At 50.5% G+C, this 23,423-nt stretch overlaps 1 protein-coding gene across 1 annotated transcript in view; it reads right to left on the bottom strand.

Moving 5' to 3' along the window:
• Positions 1–23,423, bottom strand: part of SH3RF3 (SH3 domain containing ring finger 3) — a 374,465-nt gene that overhangs the window by 285,768 nt on the left and 65,274 nt on the right. The window lies entirely within an intron of this gene.

Genomic DNA, 23,423 nt, shown 5'->3' on the forward strand with positions numbered 1-23,423 from the left:
AGATACTTGAGGTCTGGGGAAGCCCCGGATGACGTCTTCCTATTACTAAGATGTGGAGTGAGTCTATTTACCAATCGTGGCCATAAACCTGGAGCTGGGACAAACCATCTGGTGAGCAGACTAAGGTCAAGATCAGGGTGATGTTCAGATGGGAATTTGACCTATAGCCTCATTCACGATATGGTAAGCACAGTTCCAAATACGTATCTACAAAGAGAACAACCAAGGTTCTCCAAGGACTCTGTATTTGAAAAACCATAATAAAAGATACCCAAAAGGTTCAATGGAAGACAGAATTTTATTAAAAGAGTGATTGCTCCCAGAATATTGTCTACAGAAAACAACCCCAAGTGTCCATGAGCAGACGAATGAATAAACAAGATGTGGATGACCGTACGATGGAATAGGATTTAGCCTTAAAGAGGAAGGAGATCTGACACACACTGCAGCATGGATGAGCCTAGAGGACACTGTGCTGAGTGAAATAAGCCAACACAAAAGGATAAATACTGTGTGATTCCACTTAAATCCAGCCAAATTCAAAGAAACAAAGTAGAAGAGTGGGTGCCAGGGCCTGGAGGGTGGAGGAATGGGGAGTTAAGTGTTTATGGGGACAGAGTTTCGGTTTGGGAAGACGAAAACAGTTCTGAAGATGGATGGTGGTGATGGTTTCACAACAATGAGAATGTGCTTAATGCCACTGAACTGTTCGCTTACAAATGGTTAAAATGGTAAATTTTTATGTTATGTATATTTTGCCACAATTTAAAAAAATATATTTGTATGCCAATTTAAATCAGGTCCTAGCAAATGATCAGACAAGCATGTGACCCCACAGTTTCACCCTGCCTTGGGCACTGGCTAGAGAGGGCAGGAGGTTCCAGTGAGCATGCAGGGTGGGCACCCGTCAGCCAACAGAGCATGGCTGGCCATCTCACCTTCAGGAAATGCTCTGCCCCACCTCAGGCTTCGGGCTGTGTGTTCTCTGCTGACTTTCTGTATCACAGAAGCAAGGCACTTAAGCTTTGCGGCCAGGTGGGCGTGCACTGCCACTTCTCCATGGATAAGCCCTGCACCACCCTCAAGTGACCAACTCCCCTGGACTCAGGTTCCTCCTCTGCAAAGTGGATCTCACCGTTTTAATACAGAGGGTGGTTTTGGAGCTAAATAAATGATATGCTGTGAGGTGTGGAAACACTGTCCTCAAGGTGGGATCACTAAGCTGAGAATGCTATTTCATTTAATCCCCTTCCCTTTAAGTCAGGGCTAGAGCTGGCCAGAGAGGAAGTAGTTAGGACCTGGAAGCAGGCAGGGAGGCAACAGTAGATGCAATGATGGGCAGGTGCCTAGTGGATCCCAGTTCACTCTCTCTCCCGACTCACTCCCCACTGATGCTGAGCTGGGAACCAGACCTCACGATGTCCCCCGGGTTCCTCCTCCAGCAGCTGACAGGCTCCGTTCTTCAGACTGACTGCTTGGCTGTCTTACCTGTTCCTGCCCCAGCTCCCCCACGAATGGGTGCAGTCATGGCCATGGGAAAATTCTAGACTTGGAAGTTAACAAGCCATGGGACGTGGGCACCCAGCTCACGTGGCCGCTGGCACGGTAGAAGCCCAGTTCCACATTCGCAGCTCTGTGTGGACCCCACTCTGTATGCCGGTTCCTCGGGACTCCTAACATCTGCTTCCATGTCAGAAGAAAGAAAAGGAACAAACTCGTGCAACCTGAACACAGGGCAAATCCCAGCTCATCCCTCCATCCTTAGATGTACAAGTGTGCAGCGATGTCCCCTGTTAGATGTCCTAGCAGTGGTGGTTCACAGGGTGAGTCACACGGTCTGGGTGTAGGATTCCAGAAGCAGCAGCTTCTCGGTAAAATCATAGGTGAGAGCCCAGCACCCTTCCTGGCATCCAGAGTCACCGAGGAAGAACTCTACCCAGAGAGGCACTCATCACAGGCAAAAAACTACATCAGACAGGGGCTCTCCCGAGAGGAACCCACATAGAAGCAGGAGTGCACTCCGAGTACACACTGCTGAAATCAGGGCCCGGCTACCTCCCACCCCTGTTCCGATGGTGTAAAGTGGCTTGAGGAGGGGTCAGCGAGCGCGAGTATTTTACAAAGCATCTGAGTTCACTGATCTTTATCAATGTACCTTCTCCAGAATGCACCCTCCCTTCTCTGGTGTTAAATCAACTCTCCTGATTTTAATCACAAAACAATTGTATAATGAAGACTTATTCTCTCTTCACCCATGACCCAAAGCGGCCTTCTCCCCTACCCTCCAGTTTCCTCTGCCCGTGACATTAGTAAGGGGGCAGGGACCATGAGGGGAGGTTACAGACTTCTTATTCCATAACTGAGCAATGCTCAGAGAGAGAGAAACACAGAAAGACACGTAGATGCTTAACACGGTCAATTGTGATGTGTGTGGAGGTTAGTCGTCCCACTGAAGGTTTAACGCTGCTCATTTTTTCCATGGACAGCTTTACTGGTTAGAAGTACAAAAGCTGTTTTCTCAGATTATTTGAGATCTTACTCTGCCTCCACCAAGATGTGTGAGCTCAGCGACGTGCCCCTTCTCTCCACAGCTCACTGCAGCTGGTGCAGAGCTCCTGGGCTGTGGTGTCAGTGCCTACCGCCCTCCAAGTCTCAGATCTCCCAAAACACTGCTGTCCGCGTCACCCCCAGCAGCCCTTGGAACTCAGTCTCCAATATACATAGATCTTGCTCCCCTTTAGGGGTGAGGACGCAAGTCCAGAGGGGTGAAGCCACAGGCTCAAGGCCACACAGCTAAATGTCACCAGAGTTGCAGCTGGAGTGGAGCCCATCTTCTGACTGTCCTGTCCACGGGACAGAGAGAGCCCACAGATGCCAGCAAGAGCGTCAGGCAGAGACGTTCTTCCAGGGCTGTTCAGATGTCCTCCTCAAAACCGATCCCTGTTTGGCTGTCTTTCAATCACCCCCCTTTTGTTTCATGTCAATGAAATTTCTTGGTCCTTGTCTCACACGTCTTCTACGCCAGGGCCTGGCTGGCTTGGGCTCCACTCCTTTTTTTTTTTTTTTTCTCTTTTCTATGACTCTTTTTTTTTAATACTTTAAGTTCTAGGGTACATGTACACAGTGTGCAGGTTTGTTACACAAGAAGTCTCTACACAGCACACGTGGCCCCGGCCTCCTGCTGCCCCCACAGCCCCAAGGCCCCTCCTCTGCCAGGGCAGCAATGCTCCCAGGAGAATGAGGCAAGCCCTTCTGCCCCAGCTCTTGGGGCCACTCCCTTCGGGTGATCTTATCTCTTGTGGTTTTACCCATAAACCACATGCTGACAGCTTTATTTCCAGTCATTTCCAGTCTGCGTCTTAGCCTCACCTCCAACAGCCTGCTGAGGCCCCTACCTAGACGCAGCATGGGGGCACCCGGCACACCCAAGACAATTGGCAGAAACACCCCTTCCTCCTCGACGTCCAGTGACCACTGCCTGCCCTCCATTTCCTCCAACCAGAACTGCAGGGCTGGTCTCAGAGCTCCTCCCTCCCCTGCTCGCCACGTCCACCCAATCCACAGGTCTTTTGCAGGGACTGCTCCAGGCCTCTAATGGCAGTCACTGAGTCAGCTTCCTCCACACTCTGACACCAGGGTCCCGGGAGGCTTTGCCTCATGGGCTTGGGTTACTTCCGTGACCTCAGAAAAACCCACAGGCTGTAACCCTGCCCTTCCAGCCCATCCACCACACCACAGTGAGACCATGTCACGTTCCTATTTAAAACCATCCCCACATTCCCCACTCAAGGTAAAGGATAAAGGCCAGGCTCTGACACGTGACAGATGAAGCCATCTTGACCTGACCTTAGTATGCCTGTGTAGACACACAGTTTGCTGCCCTGACATGGCTCAAAGGTGCCTGCTGTGTTGGACACAGCTGGTGTCCACCCAATGCCCCCGTCTTTCTTGCTTTAAGAGCCCAGCCCCCTGTTAGGTGATAGAGGCTTCAGATGGCAGATATGCCCTTCTCCAGGCTCCCTGCAGATCCTGGGGCCACGTCCTCACCAGTGAGATATAAGGGGAAGTGTCCTGGATGCTTCTGGGAACACTTTCTTCCCTAATAAAATGAGGGAGGTTTGAGGAGCCCTGGTCCGTCCCTCCTGTCACCCAGCAGTTATCACTGGAGGACAAGATGCCCGGGCTGCGTTTGGCGTACACATAGCCTTATGCTATGGACACACCAGGGTGTGGAAGGGCAAAGAGGGAGGAAGAGCCGTGTCCTGAGTACATCACTGAGCTCAGAAGCAGCCCTGGGACCACCTACTTCCAGAGTTCTTGCCAAGGAAGATAATAAGCAACCGTGCCCGTGTGGTTTAAACCCAGTTTAAAAACTGGGTGTTCATGACTTGCAGCCAAGAGCGCCCAAAGTGACGCAACTGCTTGACTGTGCTTTCAGATTCCTCCGAGCCTTCCCAGGACTGCATCCTCCACCTGCTCAGAGTGCCCTCCTACCCTGCTGCCGACACCTGCATACCGCTCAGCACAGGGCTTCCCTGGGATGTGTGGGCAGCTGTCTTTTCATCATGCACTATATTCCAATCATCTTTCCCCCCCACCCAACAGAAGCTCCATAAAGCCAAGACTGCGTCTGATCCACCCTTGTCCTTCCAGTGCCCAGCCTGGTATGGCACCTACCCCACACCAGCTCACCAGCAGGTCTAATTCCTCCAGCAGGGAAATACTAGGGGCAGAGGGAACTGACGGGTGGGGGAGAAGGCTGCTTTGGGCCACGGGCAAAGAGAGAATGGGTCTTTATTATACAACAATTAGTTTTGTGATTACAATCAGGTGAGTCCATTTAACACAAGAAAAGGGAGGTTGCTATCTGGAGAAGAAACATTGACAAAGATCAATGAACCCAAAAGATCTGTCAAATGTGTGGGTCAGCCGACTTCTCCTCAAGCCACTCCACTTGATCTCATTTCTCCAGCCAGCTGGGCAAAGCTACCTCAAGCCAACCTCCCTGGAGCTGTCGGAAAGCCCCACAGTGCAGTCAGGATGGTTGCTAAAAAATTCATTTTGAGACTTTTGTATTGCTTTTCCTTGTCAGGATTCCAAATGAAATACTGTCCGAGTTGGGATTTATAGTCACGTATAACCAGCCAAAGCAGTCCCCTACTTTCCCGACAACATGGTCAGACTCTAATTGAAAACTGCCCCTCCTCCACAGCGAGCCAACTGACTTCCTTCAGCCTTTCCCTCCTCCACAGCGAGCCAACTGACTTCCTTCAGCCTTTCCCTCCTCCACAGCGAGCCAGCTGACTTCCTTCAGCCTTTCCCTCCTCCACAGCGAGCCAACTGACTTCCTTCAGCCTTTCCCTCCTCCACAGCGAGCCAACTGACTTCCTTCAGCCTTTCCCTCCTCCATAGCGAGCCAACTGACTTCCTTCAGCCTTTTCTGGGCAGCCTCATTTCATGGAGTTGGAGGGAAGCGAGGAGTCAAGAAGAGGAGGAAGAAAATCCCAGATCAGACACCAGTGGCTGGTACCCTGACAAGTCATCCAGAAGCCAAACAAAACCGCAGCCACCCAGAGGCTCGATTCGGACCATTGCCCGGCAAGCCGCACCAACCACCCGTTCACCAGCTTACATTCCAAGTTTCAATATCTCCCTGGAATTCCGCAAAGCCCACCCGTTACACCAGTGCAGGTGCTCAATCAGTCATTTATTGAATTCAGTGGCATTCACATTCAGGTTTCTAGAAAGAGGTAACAGAAATGTGGGAAGGGGCTGGGTGCGGTGTCTCACACCTGTAATCCCAGCACTTTGGGAGGCCGAGGAGGGCGGATCACCTGTGGTCCAGAGTTTGAAACCAGCCTGGCCAACATGGGGAAACCCCGTCTCTCCTAAAAATACAAAAAATAGCTGGGCATGGTGAATGCCTGTAATCCCAGCTACGCAGGGAGGCTGAGGCAGGAGAACTGCTTAAACCCAGCAGGCGGAGGTTGAAGTGAGCCAAGATTGCACCATTGCACTCCACCCTGGGTGACAGAGCGAGACTCTATCTCAAAAAAAAAAAAAAAAAAGAAAGAAAGAAATGCAGGAAGGGCCGAAGGGCTCATGTGCATCTGTCTATCCAATGCTCCCCACTGCTGTGCTCTCCAGCGCGTAGCTGCCTGCTCTGTGACAGCCCCGGAGCTTGCTGATCCGCTCCTACTGGATACCTGGAAGACTGGGCTCCCCCTCCACCGCAGTTGCGCCCATCTGCATTCTTCTCAGACAAGGCCCCTACTCCTTCCTCTCCATGCTTCTTTCCTCGCCAGGGCTTCCCTGCTGTTTATAACACCTCCTGATTTAGCATCTTCTGTGAATTTCATTAAATTGCTGTTTACTGTTGCCTCCAGCATTATTAATAAAGATGTTAAACAAAATCCAGGCTTGTAACCAATGCCTTGCTGCAAATGGCAGGACATCCCCTCGCCACCTAGCCAGCTGCCATTTATCAGGGTTGCCTCCTTGCCTTTTATCCCAGCCAAGGAGCAGCCCCCACCTGCTTTCAGGTCAGCAGGGCTCACTTCTCCTTTAATTGTGCTTAATTCTGCAAGTAACGTTTTCTTCAGAGGCCCCATAGACACACATAAATGGGTATATTAACCAAAAAGGTGTGCTCCCTACCAGACAGAGCAAAACAGACTCAACTCAAGAGCTGTCATCAACCCCTGTGTGCCAGGAGGAAGAAGGAACTGAGCAGAGCGGGTGTGCACCCCACCCATCCCCAAACCCAGCCCCCTGGGAGGCTCTGACAGGAAAGGACAGCAGCAATTCCACCATGTGTCAAGTGGGGTTGTGTTTTCCTTCACAATTAAAATAAAGATTTCTCACCTAGGTTGTAAATAGATTTTTAAATTTAAAAAGCTACATTTTGTAGTGACTCATGCTTTAGAAATAGGTCGTGCTTGCCAGAGAAGCAGTCGACTAATTCACAGCGTTTCTCCCTTTCCTCCCTGCCTACACCCAGAGAGAACCCCGGGAGGAAAACCCAACCTCCTTCCTGGGCCTCCCACCTGGAGTAAGCTCATCAGACCCCACCTCTCCCCTTACTCCAGGCCCCACCAGGCCCAGGCACTTCCCTGAGCTGGACACAATCCACATCTGCAGGGCCACCTGCTTAGGCCATTTGCCCTGAGCTCTTGAAAGCCCCAGATGTCCCATCTCATTGTCTGGTTGGTGTTACTCCAGCCACTGTCTCCCTGGGATGCAGCTCCAGCAGTCTCCAGGCTGCTGGGCAACTCTGAAAACAACATGTAGCCTCACTGTGCTCAATGCCTACAGACAAAACGAGGGAGCACGGAAAAGACCAGGCTTTCCCGCTTTGGACTTCACAGATCAGTGACATTAAAAATCTTGAAATATCATTTTTAGGTCTATACTCAAAAAAACTCAAAGCAAGGACTCAAACAGATGTTTGTACACCTACACGCATAGTGACATTATTCCCAACAGCCAAAAGGCAGAAACACCCAAATGTCTGTGAACAGATGAATGAATACACAAAATGTGGTCTAGCCATACAATGGAATATTATTCAGCATGAAGGAGGAAGGAGATTGTGGCGCATGCGGCTACGTCGATGAATCTTGAGGACCCTGTGCTAAATGAAATAAGCCAGACACAAAAGGACAAATACTGTTTGACTCTGCGGTCCCTAGAATAGTCATTCACAGAGACAGAAAGTATAACAGAGGTTACTGGGGGAGCTGAGCGTGGAGGAGTTCATGTTTAATGGGGACACAGTTTGGAAAGGTGTTGCTCAGAAATAGTGGCAGTGGTTACAAAACAGGGGGGATGTACTTAATGCCACTGAACTGTAGACTTAAAAATGGTAAAATTTATGTAATATATGTTTTGTCACAATAATAAATCTTGGAATACTGGAGTGTCCAATTTGTCATTCTACCAAGTAAGCACAGGAGGTGAACAAACCATTTACTCTCACCTAGGGTTTGTAAATAGATTTTTCCATCTAAAAAGCTACATTTTGTAGTGACTCATACTTTAGAAATGGGTCGTGCTTGCCAGAGGAGCAGTCGACTGATTCACAGCGTTTCTCCCTTTCCTCCCCACCTACACAGCAGGGAGTGGATAGGAAACTCAAAAGGAAGGAAAATCTTCCCCATGAGAGCTAGGAACTTTCCTCAGATAACACACTGCACAGTTCTCGCCTCCCTTGCTGTACCCAGGCCTGCTCTCCCAGCTTAGGAGTGTTTGCAGCTCTCCCAACCCATGGCATCACATAAGCAGCTTGGAATCGGCCAGGTGGGAGTGTTTACACCCTGGAAATGGACAAACACTATCACTCAGGGCATCTTCCTAGGAAGCCAACTGTTAAACGTTTGCCAGCACACCACTGGAGCCAAGAAAACTCAGTCATGGTCACCAAAATCACCCGCGCAGGACCTGGCACAAGGGAATCTCTGAATGTGATGACCTCTCAGTTTTCCTACAGCCCATAAACAGGTGTTGATGCCACGGCATATGAGACCACCAGCCTCAGGTACACAACTATGATGCCCAGGCAGACCACAGCACAGAGGGTTTGGACCCACTTCCCAGTGGCAACAGTAGAAAAAGTTGGGCAACATTTGTGGGTTTTATTTAAGGTACTGGCTGCCACGGAGAGCTGGTGTGGGTCTATAGGTGCTGGGGCCAGCACTGTTCACTCGGGGTCCATATGTCCGTGTTGATGTTGGGCCTCTGTCAACATGAACCCCACCTGCCCATGGCCAAAGACACCTCTGTCTGATGGCCTGGATCCTACAGTCCTTCTCCAGATACCCACACTGGCCCTTTTTAAGGATCTTCTCTAGCAGGCCAGTAAGAGAGAATGAACCTGAATTTGCCTTTTCCTGGAGATGCTTAAGTATCTCATGCTTGAGACATCTGCTCAACACATGTATTTCTAGGGCAAGATTCCCTTGACCTCACTTCCTCTGACAAGGAAATTAGACACTGGCATATTCCCACAGCAACAGTACAGGATTACAGAAAAAACTGAGTATTCTGGTTATCTATTGTTACATAACAAACTTGCTCCAAACTTAGTGTATTAAAACAGTAAAGTCAAATGACTGCTTACAAATATGCAACTTGAACAGAGCTTGGTGGGAACAGCTCTGCTGCAGGTGGGTCGGTTGGTGCTGGTGGCTCCACTTCCAAGAAAGCTCAATCACATGGAGCTTAGCTGTAACTGTTACTGGGAGCCTTTGCCCTTCTCCACAGGGCTGCTTGGGCTTCCTCACATGATGGCTGGGCTCCTAGACAGCAAGTGTTCCAAGATACAGGAAGCATAAGCTGCCCATCCCTGAAGACCGAGCATGGGAAACTTCTGCTGTATTTGATTGGTCAAAGCAGCCATGAAGCCCAGGTTTAAGGGAAGGGATATGCCCCACCTGCAGGTGGCAGGAGTGTCTGTGGATCTGCAATTCTGCAACCATATCGAATCCATCACATGAAGATGTGAACTAAAACCTCAGCTTTGCTCTGCCAGCAGAGCCACGTAGGTGCCACAGGGCAGTTGCATGCTGTCTCAGCAGAGCTTAAGCTCAGACTCTGAGCCCATGGGGGCAGCAGCATGTGTGTCTGAGGGCCCAGCACTGTGTCCAGCACAGGCATTCCATAAATATTTGCAGAATTGTTAAATTTAACAAATCGCATGCTAAAGTTTCTTCTTCTTTTAAATCTCACCAGAATTTAAAAATGGGGGAGGGGGAATGCTCCACTGTGTAAGAGTAAAAGAAAGAATTCCAGATTAGAGCAAAACTTAGCCAAGATCCCTGGGAAAATGATGATACAGGGAAACTGCCATAGGCCAATTTGTTAAATTGGTCCCCAAACAATATGAGGTATAGTTTAATTTTTTTTAAAAAAGAAAATTGTGCCATTTAAACTGATCAAAATCAGTTATAAACCTGAATACAGTTGATTTTAGCAATTTACAACATAAAATAATTCAGTCTCAGGTAAGTCTTCCTATACAAATGTTTTGTTTCCATGTGAAAATAGCTTTCCAAATTCTATAGGTGGCACCTTACATCATACAGCAATTGCACCCCTGGAAACAATCTTAGGGCTCCACTGCATCTTTATTTTCCACAATTTCAATATCTTAATAGCACACAAATAACATTTTGTTCCTAAGAGAAACACTGTTTTACCATGAAATTCCATGACACGCATCTCTCCAAAGGCAGATGGTTCTGCTGCATAACATTATTACATATATAATTACCTACATCACAAATATTTTCAAAATCGAAACTGCCAAGCCTTCTTGCCTGTCACTTTTTCTTATGTTGTCTCCATAGCAACCTGCTTCCCTCCCCCAGAGACAAAGAGAACACAGAAGACATCTTTAAATTGGCATAAATTAGAGACAAATTCTTTATTTAATCAGACACACAGCTTACTCTAATGATTACCATACACCAAAATTATCCAGAAATAATAATTGTAACTCATAAAAATGAACTGCTGTAAACAGACCTGTTTGCACAAGATGAGAGCATAGTTCTAAAATGTGGCACTGTGTCGTCATTGCACCCTCACCCCCAGTTTGTCATCCTCTACAGCACACACAGCCCTATCCGCCTTCTTCTTGAGCGCACTAAGCTCCCAGGCCCTCTCCTCCAAATGAGCATGGTCAGGTTCTGCCTCAGGCCCTGAGTGGTTCTCACCTCCTGCAAATGCAGCGCTCAGCCAAACAGAGGTGTGTTGAAGTTCATTCCAGGCAACCATAACAAGCCACACATGACACAGAGACATGCTATCCCCAAAACAAGCTTATGGCCCATGACTGGGCAGAAGGGGCACTGAGAATGCTCAGTCAACTTTGACAATTAGTGCAGAAATAGCAAATGCCAGAGTTAAGTAACTAATAGTGTCTCTCTCGTCACCCAGGCTGGAGTGCAGTGGCACGATCATAGCTCACTGTAACCTTGAACTCCTGGGCTTAAGCAATTCTTTGACCTCAGTCTCCTGAGTAGCTGGAATTATAAGCATACACTAATATGCCCAGCTAATTTAATTTTTTTGTAGAGACAGGGTCTTGCTTATGTTTCCCAGGCTGGTCTTGAACTCCAGCCTCAAGCTATCCTCCTTCCTTGACCTCCCAAAGTGCTGGGATTAGAGGTGTGAGCCACCACAGCCAGCCTCCTCTAATTCTCTCTTTTTTTTTTGAGACGGAGTCTCACTCTGTCGCCCAGGCTGGAGTGCGGTGGCACGATGTTGGTTCACTGCATGCTCCGCCTCCCAGGTTCACGCCACTCTCCTGCCTCAGCCTCCTGAGTAGATGGGACTACAGGCGCCCTCCACCACGCCTGGCAAATTGTTGGTATTTTTTAGTAGAGACGGGGTTTCACCATGTTAGCCAGGATGGTCTCAATCTCCTGACCTCATGATCCGCCCACTTCAGCCTCCCAAAGTGCTGGGATTACAGGCGGGAGCCACCGTGCCCGGCCCGGCCTCCTCTAATCTTGACCATAGTTAAAAATATAGTGCTGTGTCCCCAGAATAACATTCTACACCAAGCAAAACCTCCAGGGAGAGAGGGGTGGCTTGGGTCACCCACCCATTCACGTGCAGGTCATACAATGCCCACCGCGGAGGCTGGAAAGGCATCTCAGGGTACAAGTGACAGTTCACCAGGTTAGTCTCCAACTACTACTTGGCCTTGAAACACTTTTGGAGTAAACATGGTAAATCTCAATGTTACACAGAGCTCAGAAAAACACACACCTACTTTTTTAAGTCAACAAATAATTCATAACCCTTCAGTTGGTTTCTATGAAAAAATAGGAAGCGGAAAGGAGAAAATTCCAACTTTAGGCTCAAGAGTATTTTACACACACAGTGTGCTTCCCTGTCTCTGATCCCCCCGCTGCTTCAGGGAGGCTGCTGGGGAAGGCTGCACAGAGCGGGGCTGCCTTCCTGCCAGCGAGCAAAGTGCACTGCCCCGAAACAACACCTCTGCCCAGAGATCTAGGGCAGATACGGTGCAGACCCTGACACCAACAGACTGAGCCATGTGATTCTCACCGCGGCCTTCTCCCATCTGATGAATATACCCTTCTGCACCCCTAGAATGTACTTTCTGTGTGAGCATAAAGAGTCACATAAGTTGGGTGGGGCACAGTGGTTCACCTGTAATCCCAGCACTTTGGGAGGTGGATGCAGGTGGATCACTTGAGGTCAGGAGTTCAAGACCAGCCTGGCCAACATGGTGAAACCCTGTCTCTACTAAAAATATAAAAAACAAAAACAAAAAATTATCTAGGCACGGTGATGCATGCCTGTAGTCCCAGCTACTCAGAAGGCTGAGGCAGGAGAATCGCTTGAGCTGAGATTGAGCCACTGCACTCCAGCCTGGACGACACGGCAAGACTCAGTCTCAAAAAAAAAAAAAGTCACATAAGTTGCTCTAATTTTTTTATCTTATTTTATTATTTATTTATTTTTAGAGACAGAGTCTCACTCTGCTGCCCAGGCTGGAGTGCAGCGGCATAAACACGGCTCATTGCAGCCTCAATCTCTTGTACTCAAGCCATCCTCCTACCTCGGCCTCCCAAGTAGCTGAGACTACAGGCAAGTACTTCTATGCCCAGTTAATATTTTTAGTTTTGTAGAGACAGGGTATCACTATGTTGACCAGGCTGGTCTCAACCTCCTGGCCTCAAGTGATCCTCCTGCCTCAGCCTCCTGGAGCACAAGGATTACAGGCATGAGCCACCATGCCCACCCAGTTGCTCTACTTTAAAAGGCAGACTTCTAAAATTATTTCCCTGGAATATAATAAAGCCTTTAGTTTAGCCCCCACTTCCACGCTACAGAAAATACAGGGAATCAAGAAACAAGTTCAATGGCACCATCAAGAAATGACCCAATAAATCTAGAATGCAGGACATTTGACAAAATAATTGGCTTGGTCTCTTCAAAGGGTCAATACCTTCAAAAGCAAAGAAAGAGACTGCTAGAACAGTTCTCCAATGGGGCATCCTGCCTGCCAGCAGGTCCCTGGCAATGTGTGGGTTGTCACACCTGGTGGTGGAGTAGGTGGCACTACCAGGGACGCTGCTGAACACACCCATTTATGTGTACATTGTACATTGCACACAAATATATGTACAATGTTGAGAAACTAGTCTAGAATAAGGGAGATTGAAGGGGCATAACAAAAGCCACAAGTGAACCCAGTTTTAACAAAAACTACAGCAGATTTTTAAGGGACAATCAGGAAAACCTGAATGTGAACTGGTATTGATAATGATTTAAGAGATAAGATAAGGAGATTCCTGCTAACTCTCTTAGGTGAGATAACAGGATCACAGAAGAGTGCCCTTATTCTGCAGAGGTGTCTGCTAAATTATCTAGGAATGAAGCAACAGGGCATAAGCAAAGTAAGTTTCATGGTTCACCCAAGACAGACAGACAGACATATAGACAGATAAAAGGAAAGAGCAGATGTGGCAGAATTAAGGGTTGAATCTAAATGGAGAAGAGACAGACCTTCACTGGATTCTCCTTTCCCTCTTCACCTTGTCTGAGACTGTTCAAGACAGCCAGTGGGCAGGAGGTGCAAATCCAGGCATTTTTTGAATGGCCTCCTGACGTTTCAAAGATATAAACTACTCGGGTTTTCACACTCAGAGCCCCTTCAAGCCCACAAATGCTTCACACTTGAGCACTGTGCAGATGCTCTGCTGGGAGGCCTTGGGGCCACAACAGCACACACATCAGCCCTGCCATCAAGGGCTGCCAGGCCACACAGGGAACAAGAAGGGCCCAGGGGTAGGTAGCGAGGCACCCACACAAGAGAGCAAATGCTTCAGAGTCGAGGCATGCATGAGACAAAGGGCAGGAATGGATGGACCGAGGGTGTGAAAGGTATGTGGGTTCTGTGGGCTGGGCAGAGCATACCCATGGAGAGAAGATGGGGCTCCAGGCCCAGGGGGTGGAAGTGCAGGGTGCACAGAGACACAGGGCCAGGACACTCACATGGGGTGCACAGAGACACAGGGCCACGATGCTTGTCGTGCAAAGGGAAAGTGGAGAACAGTGTTCCAGAGAGCTGGACGAACCACATGGAGCTGTCCCAGAGGGCTCCAAATGCAGGCCCTGGGATCAGAGCAACTGCATTCAGGAGGCAATGGGGAGCTGTAGGACTTAGGAACTAAGAAGCGACTTAAAGAATATGTCACGGCCAGGGATACAGTGATTGCCTGACCACAGGTGATGCGCTCATAGGGACGTGGAAACACCCTCCCAAGGCCATCCGTCTCACAACAGGGCAGCATAAGGACTAGCAAGCTCCGCGCATCTGCGCCACTGTCTGCTGCGTCCACCTGAGAGAGCCACTTGTAGCCTCTTAATTACAGCCACACAGCCTGCCTCATCCTGATGCTGCCCTGGGGCTCTCTGAAGAGGCTCCTGGCTCTCTGCAGGGTCCTTCTTGTGGGCAAGGCATCCTCAGTGAGGATGTCACTCAATGAGTGGACAGTGCTCCTTGACTGCTGAGGACAAGGATAGGCCCAGGGCACCGTGCAGGGCCACCAGTGTTCCAGGCTCGACGGGGCTTCTGTAGCCCTGGGAGCCTCTTCCCCTCCAATCACTGTAGGACCACGGCCAGGCCAGTATCCTCAGGCACAAGTGTTAGCTTGTTAGGCACAAGTGTTATCCTCAGGCACAAGACCAGCTCCCATTGTGTTTGCATTCCTTCCATGACACCTACACTCTAAAACATTACTATCAGGACAAAACTGTGCTAATCAGCCAAGCAGTTGTTCAGTCCATAAATTCTGCAACACTTAAAGTTGGGCCCTTTCCCGGGAATGGGGCTCTCGACCCCCTTTGCTTAAATGTGTGTATGATCCTAAGAGCTCCATAGTATGGAAAGGGCTGTCGACAGCCCCACGGGAAGGCCGTGGCGTTTCCAGATGGGGAAACTGAGGCTCAGGGAGAGAAGGTGCTCACCCAAGGCTGTGTGCTGGCTGTTTGCCCAGGACCCAGGTTCCTGGGGCCGGGCTGACGCTTCACCCTCTATGCTCTGAAAAAGGAATTCTCAATTTTTAAAGAATAATCACTGCTGACTGCTGGGAGGGGAAGGAGAAAGCAGCCATGCTGACCACCCACCAGCTACCCAGACATGTGAGGAACAAGAATGCGCCCCAGGGACAAAGACAAAAAGTACTGTGTAATTGTAATTGTACTACATTTAGTAATTGTACTAAAAAGTACAATTAAGTTCAGGCAATTAGGTGTCCCTTCACAAAATCTCAAACAGAGAGTGGAAAGCCCAAAGCAGCCGAGACACACTCCTAGGGAGTTTCATTATCCATCGCTCCCCTCTGAAGGGGTCCAGACGCTGCCGAGATGGACCTGGGAGGCAGCATTGGAGGCAAGGTAGGGGCCACATCCTCACTCTGCAGTCCACAGGTGGCTTGGGAAACAAGGGAGGGAAGAGAAGGGCTGTTTTCTTCCCCGTGTTCATCTACAAGCTGTAAGTGCGTCCATTTGCTGATCTGTCAAGATGAGAAAGTGGCCGAGATCGCCTCGAGGTGAGGCTGTGTGCCTCCTGCCAGCTGTGCTGTCACGAGACCCAGCCAGGCTCCAAGGCAAATACAATGTGGCCTAGGTTCTGTGCCTGTGTCCCGTTTCCTTTGGACATATTACAGGTTACTTTAATTAAAACATTTGCTTCTCAACCAGTTTTTTTTATGATGCCACGGGTCCTTGTATTGATTTCAGATGTGTCAGACTCATTGGTAGGAGGCTTAGCAACACAGGACATAATTCTCCCTGGAGGGAGGGCACTATGCCCCATTTAAATAACCCAAGAGATCAGCTGAGCAGCATTTATACCCACTTCCCAAAGCTCATTTCCTACCAATGCTCCTTTCACCGCTTGGCTGTGCCCCTGGGCTGTACGTGGCTCTCCATGCAAGGCGCAGCGTTTCCCATGCTGCTGACGGGCTAGAGAAGTGGGCAGACACTTGCCTCCTGACACAAACATCCCAAACGAAGGCCATGCTGTGAGAGGCCCGGCATGGTCCCAGATCACACTTTCAGAGACCTCAAAACTGAAAGAGGAGGAGAGCAACTTCCAAACCAGGGAGGGGAGACCCTAGCAGGAGACAGCAAGGGTGGCCTGGGGTAGCCAGGGGGAGAGAGAGATAAGAGAGAGAGAGGTGGGACTGCTGGCCTGTGGCGGCTGAGATACCTGGATGTGTGCCTGGAGACAGAGAGATCCGGGAAACAGCTTGCACACAGGCAAGGGGCCAAGGCCCAAAGCCCAGGCCATGTACCTGTGGGTTCTAGGTCACAGATCAGGGAGGCCTGTGGGAGAGCGGGGCTGGGGTCTGTCTGTGAAAGGCTTCAAATACAAAGCCAGCAAAATTTTCACTTTGCAAAATGAGTTTTTAAGTGCAGAAGAGGCAAAACTAAAGCATCATTTCAGGACCGTGCATCTTGCAGCCATGCAGAGGACACGCCGGAAGGAAGACGTGTGAAGCCAGAGCCGTACCTGATATAAAATAAGGTCTGTGCTGAGGGACAGGGGAGAGAACTGAGAGTCCCTGAGCACGGCTGCTTCAGCCTGGAGCTCCAGCTCACAGGGTCCCACCCAGGTCCCCACAGCCACTTAGCTGCTGCTGCTGCCCCTTTGTCCCCAGCAGCAGCCCGGGTGCCAGTGTGGGTGGGCCCCGGGCCACTGCGAGGTCTGCACTATCCCAACAGCACCCAGGGCCCAAGGAGGAGTGACATGAAACAGCACATAGGAAACCCCATGACAGGCTGAGAGCCCGCACTTAGGGGAAAAGCTTTTCTCTTGTCCTGTGAACTCAGGGCCCTGTGTTTTTCTTCTGTGCTCAGCCGGCCCTAAAGGACCTGGTCATGGAGTGGGCATGAGGGGTGAGGAGGGGCAGCAAGACATAGAGCCTGTGAGCAGGTGAACCAACCGGAGTGCAGGGACACCAGGAGAAAAGAGGCCTCCAGCTTGGCCAGGTAGGGGTGGGGCAGGCTGCTGGGACAAGCTCCCTTTAAGAGGCTGTGGCATCCCCAGGTGGAAAAGGTCGGCGGTGCCTAGAAGAGCAAGGCTGGAGGCCAGGAGCCTGGAGGCTCTGCACACAGGGCAGAGTCGGAGGCTTGGACCCCCCGACTGAGCAGGACACAGGGGACTACAAAGGAAATGAAGGTCACAGCCATACCCAGGGACCACACAGGACACAGAAGCCATCAGAGATGGAGAGAAAGAGAGAAAGACAAGGCAGATGACAGAAAACCACAGGCAACCCCACGAAGGAGCCTATGGAAAGGAGGCTGCTGGTGAATTCTGTGGCAGGGTCTGCGAAGGCCTCTGAGCAAACAGACGCCCACTGAGAACACCTTGCTGAAAGCCCCAACTACGGGTGCAGGATAGGGCCCCTCTGGCGACTCTGCGGATGGGGTGTTCTGGAGTTTCTTATTCTGTTCTCTTGTAAACTAGAAATATTCCATACCAACAAAGTCACCTTAGGAGCATGTCCGTAACATTTCCTCCACATCACTAGGGCTTGGAAGGAAAATGCTGGTTTCTTACCCTGGCCACTGGTGACATTTCTCTGTGGGGGGCTGTCCCATGCATCACAGCATGCTCAGCAGCACCCACCCCACCTTAGCTGTGACAACCAAAACTGTCCCCAGACACTGCAAACGTCCCTAGGGACACGTGCTGTACAGAGGGTGCTATGGACTGAAGGTTGTGTACACTTAAGCTTTCTACATCTAAGCCCTAATCCCGAAGACAATTTTGTTTTGTTTTATTTTATTTTATTATTTTATTTTATTTTATTTTATTTTTTGAGATGGAGTCTCACTCTGTCACCCAGGCTGGAGTGCAGTGGCATGATCTCGGCTCACCGCAAGCACCTCCCGTAGCTGGGACTACAGGCGCCCGCCACCACGCCTGGCTAATTTTTTGTATTTTTCGTACAGACAGGGTTTCACCGTGTTAGCCAGGATGGTCTCGATCTCCTGACCTTGTGATCCACCCGCCTCAGCCTCCCAAAGTGCTGGGATTACAGGCATGAACCACCATGCCTGGACCCCCAAGACCATTTTTTAAGTGGAACTGTGTAGAAAAACTCAAGACGGTGCTTAAGGCCACCATGTAAATACAGTCACACACCACGTGAAGACCTGTGGTCCATGATGACTGCATATACCATGGGGTCCCATAAGACTGTATTTTTACTGTACCTTTTCTGCATTTAGCTACACAAACATTTGCCACTATGTCTCGACTGCCTACGGTGTTCAGTATAGTCACATCCTGCACAGGTCTGCAGCCGGGGAACACAGGCTGTGCCACGTAGCCTAGGTGTGTCAAAGGCTGTACTTCCTAGGTTTGGTATCAGGAGGTGAGGCCTTTGGGAAGGTGATTAGGTCATGAGGGTGGAACCTTCACGAATGGGATTAGTCCCCTTTTAAGAGACACGAAAAATGTTCTCTGTCTCCACCATGTGAGGAGCAAGACGCTGGCTGTCTACAAACCAGGGAGAGAGCCCTCACTGGGAATGAGACCTGCTGGAAGCTTGACCTTGAACTTCCCACCTCCAGGACTATGAGAAACAAACATCTCACAGAAATCGATGTCTGCTGTTTAAGCCACACAGTGTGTGGCATTTTGTTATAGCAGCCTGAGAAACTCAGACAGCTATCATCCTCCAATCTGTGCTGGCAGGGTACCCGAGAAGTAGCCCACTGTGCCCCTCTACCTCTCGCACACACCCCTTGCTCACTGAGTTTTATGTTTAAGTTGTCACAAGGATGTTTGAAGTGATCCTGTCTTGCACTGTTGATAATTTATTCCTCAGGGTCATAAATTCCTGTCATTTAGAGATGACACTGCAGCTGTGATCTCACAGGGCTTAGATCACAGGCTGGCTGGCTGGTTTGCTTCGATTTACAACCTATGCAGGTCATGTCTTGAGGGTTCCAGAAGGTCCCTGCGGTGGCCATCCCTGCACTGGGCAGGACTTCTAAGTGTTCTGCTTAGGGTACTGAGAGACTTCAAATGTCACAGCAGGCTCCACACTCCCGAGCACCCCCAACTGACACACTGCATGGGGACTGGGCTTAGCCACAACGCTGCTGGAAACCTGCCGCTTACTTAACTACAGGCCAACTCTGTGAAAAACCTCAACCCCTCTGACCTCCTGGGCCTCACCCAGATGCCAAATAACCAAGGCTGCCCAAGGGGCCGGCTACATACTCTGTGGGATTTGATGCAAAAGGCAAGTGCAGTCTTCTGTGCAAAAAGCAAAAGTAAGGCTTTTTCCTTTCTCCTGGAGTTCCTCCCCAACCCACCATAGCATTTTTTTAATTTGCTATTTCATGCCAGGCTTCCTCAGGCAGGGCCAGTGCAGAGCCTCATAGGGGCCAGGGCCACCCTTCTATTCCAGCAGGGCACACACCCGGCCCTACTGGGCCCTGGCAGGCTTACTGTCCCAACACATCTCACAAAACACAAATGCAAAGGTAAATATCCAAGAATCTCAAGACAGCAACTGCAGAGCATTAAACCCCAAGCACAGGTCCCCCTAAAAGGGCCTCCCACCCCTCCCCGGCCACCTGCATCAAGGGTGGCTGTGGGAATATGGGCATCTGACTCCTGAGTAGCCTTCACAAATAGGGTCTCATTTGCTGGGGTTGGGGAGAGCCTCATCCCCATTTACTGACGAAGAAACAAGATAAGAGAAATTAAGCCACCAGCCCGAGGACAAACAGCTTGCAAGTGGCAGAGGAAAGACTAAAGTCCAAGTGGGTCTGGCCCTTCCCTTCCCTTCTTAACCCCTCCTGTGTCAGGCAGAACAGCAGCCCTCCCAGAATGAGGCCAAGTGCATCCCAGCATCCCTAACGACCAACGAATTACCCTGGCAGCCCCCTGACCTGGTCCCTGAGATTCTGCAGTGGGTTGGCAGGAAGGGCAACAAGACTAACACCTTCCTGGGCCGCAGGGCTGCAGCAGGAGCTCAGGAGCCATCTGCACAGGTTCAAACCCAACCTCTGCCTCTACTAGCTGTGTTGCCTTGGGCCAGTTCTTCCACCTCTCTGTGCCTCAGTGTACTCATCTGCAGAAAAGGGAAAACAGTGGCACCCACTCACAGGGCTATGGTGAGGGCTAAGGGAAATCAAACTAAGCACCTGTTCCCAGTGCCCAGCACAGGCGCACACTGTGTAGGGGAAGCCTTCGCACTACTCAGCAAGTAGTGCCAGCCTCTATGATGTGCCGGGGTCCTCAAAGGAAGTCCATCTAGGCCCACCTCTGTCTCTCGGCAGGATCTCCCTGTGAGTTGTGCCCCAAAGAGTCACCAGTCAGACAGTATGCTATTGGCGCCTGATCTCATTTGGCCACAAGTAGGCCCAGAAGGCCACGGGGCATGTGGTGCAGCTCCCTCCTCCCGGAGGAGGCACACACCAGCTCAGGATTCACAGAGCCAGCCCCTCACTGCAACCAGACCTCAGCCAGCCAGGCCAGGTACAGCCGCAACCACAGCGCAGCAGCACTCGGAGTTTCAAGGCCAACTCCACATCCAGCCACATGATGTAGGGCCACTCTTGCAGGACGACAAACCCACGGACCTCTCAGCACAGGTGCTAAGTAGCTGGTCCCAGACACTCTAGAAACAGACTGGAAGGGAGTCACCTGTGTCCTTCTCCCTTGCAGGGCTGCCCAGGATGGAGGAAGGGCTGTGGAAGCCATGCCACAGCAGGAGGCTGCCCACCACGGGATTAAATGATAGAAGGACCAGTGGTAGGACCGAGCCAGGCCTGCAAGCCACAGCCCAACGCCAGGCCTTGGGGCCAGGGGAGCTATACCAATCCAGGGCTGCTGGCCTGGAGCAGCCCAGGGGCCCAGGAGAGCAGCGGGTGCAGGAGGGTGGGCAGTCTCTGCCGTCCCAAACACCCCCGACATGGCCTCAAGGGTGGACAAGGCCTCCAGGCTGCAGCTCTGCCATGGCCAACCAGCCATGTGACCCTGAGTGGGACGTGTGCCTGCCGGCTTCTGTCCCTCGTCCCATTAAAGGAGGCTTAGAGCCAGGTGGTCTGCGTTCCCTCTAGGGCCCTTCGACATCACCTGGATTCCCACTTTGGAAAAACAGGTGTGCGTACAGATTTGCTACTGCAAATGGGAGTTTCTGGTGGTGTCTCCAGAAGGCCCGCAAGGTACCTGGCCCTTCTCGCTGCAGGGCGAGGTGCTCAGTCAGTAATGAGACAATGCAACCCTGAGAGGTGGAAGGGAAATTCGAGAGACCTTCCAAACGCATAGCCAGACTCCATGCCGGGATCAGGCGACACAAATCAGCAGGTATTTAAAAGTAGAGGGGAGATTTTGAGAAGCCCAATTACCCACAGGAAGTCCAAAGGCTATTTTTAAACGCCTTATCAGAAGTCCAGGTCAAATGAGTACCAAAAAAAAATAAAAATAGCAAGTGCTCAGAAAAATAAGATGCAAACGCAGAGCTCTCTGGCACACGGTCAGAGGCTGCCTGCGGGGAAAGAGGCATCCTTCCAGAAAACGATGCAAAAATAGCTCCAGCAAGGGAAGCCCATCAAGCATGCCAGGGTTAGGTGCAAATGGGAAACTTAATTAAGCAGGCCTCTAAAGAACGTAGGTTTCCAAAATAAAGCCCACAGCTCTTTATGTGGCAAGGCCAAGAAGGGGTGGGGACACTCGACAGTTGACACTCAGGCATGAGTGGCAGATGCTGGTGTCCTCAGGCCAGGGCCTGCCTGGTCCCAGAGGGCAGGGAAGCTTGGCAGCAGCTCCTTACTTGCCCCTTGTCCTGGCTGTCACCCCTCCTTCCTCCCAGGAACTGCCTGCCACATGACCCTAGCTATGGGACCCTCCTATTACCTCCCTGTTCCCATGGACTGCAGTCCTAGTGAAGGCAGTCCTAGTCCTAGTCCTAGTCCTAGTCCTATCACTCTCCTAGCCCCATCTCCAATGAGCTTATTACTTCAGAGAGAACCAAATTGTCCTTTTTTTCCTATTAGTTTTTATCCACCTGCCAGCTACAAATATATTTGTAAAATGCTCTTCTTTACAGTCAAAGAACCAAGGTATTAGGATTCCTTTTAAAAACCATCTTCCCCTTCCATTTTCATTTCCCCCACTTCTAAAAAGCTGTGTGTTCTCAAAATCCACAAAAAAAGGATCCTGGAGTTGGGGTTCCCTCCCCAGCTCCTCTACTTTCTCCCTTCCTTGGATTTTTTTCTTTTTCTTTTTTCTTTTCCAAGTAGCATTTTTAAAAATTGAGTTTGTAGCAAGCTAAGGGTTCTCTATATGGCATGTCAAGCACTGTAAGCTTCTGAATCTTTTCGTCCTGTGAATTTTGGTTGCCCTGACAACCACATTCTGGGCAGAGCTTGAGCATTCAGGATCGGAAGCATCCCTGGCCTGCAGGGCAGTGTTTAGGGTGGAGGGAATGAAGCTCAGCACCTGCCCTGATGAAACCTAAGTTCTGCTGATCACCAAACCCGTCTCTTCCTGTATATTCAGAAGATACAAAGTGCCTGTGTGTGCATGTGTGCCTGCCCTCCCTACCCAGCCCACCTGCCAGGCCCTGAAAGTGGGGGTGCTCCTCGCCCTTCAATGCTGCTGGAGCAAATGCCCCTCCTCAGATGCGCACCACCCACCTGTCAGAGGACTTCTCCATTCTACAGAGCCTCAACACAGCTGCCATCAGCCAGCTGAGAGCGCGGCTAAAGACTGTGGATGGCAGGGGTTGAGGGCCAGCCCACTGGGAAGCAGGGGTGGCAGCAGAGACACAGATCAGGGAAACGGGGCACAGCTGGGGACACCGCAGCCCAAGCTTCCGAAAGTCTCCTGCAGGTAAGAAACACAAGACCGGCATCTGTGTTACGAATCCACCTGTGTTATGAGGCTGACGGATGCTGAGTTCCTGAAACGTGGTCTGCACGGGAAGTGCCTGTGCCTGTTTCAGGGATTCCAACCAGTGCTGGGAAGGGCTTGGACACATGTGAGGCAGTGACTCCATCAACAGCAACTGCCCATGCATCCAGCGTCTTGGGGAGTTTTTCTCAGAATATCCTGACCTGGAGATTTGGCACACTGTGCACACACACAGGCAGAACAGACTGTTCTAAAGCTTTCAAAAGTTTATTTTCAGCAGTCAGTCACTCACTCTGGTGCCCCAGAAGGAGCATGGCAGCTGGACTCCAACTGACCTCACTTTTTCCCTGCCAGGAGAGCTGGGGCAAGGCTCGCAGCCTGCCAAACCCTGTAAACGGAGATTATCAGAAAACCCATCCCCGGGGCTAGACGAGACTTAAATCAGGTGCTGGGTAGAAAACACCCTTTCTAAGGCACTAAGCACTGCACAAATGTT

This window comes from Pan paniscus, chromosome 12 (assembly GCF_029289425.2).
Source record: "Pan paniscus chromosome 12, NHGRI_mPanPan1-v2.0_pri, whole genome shotgun sequence".
In the NCBI taxonomy this organism is placed as follows: Eukaryota; Metazoa; Chordata; class Mammalia; order Primates; family Hominidae; genus Pan; species Pan paniscus.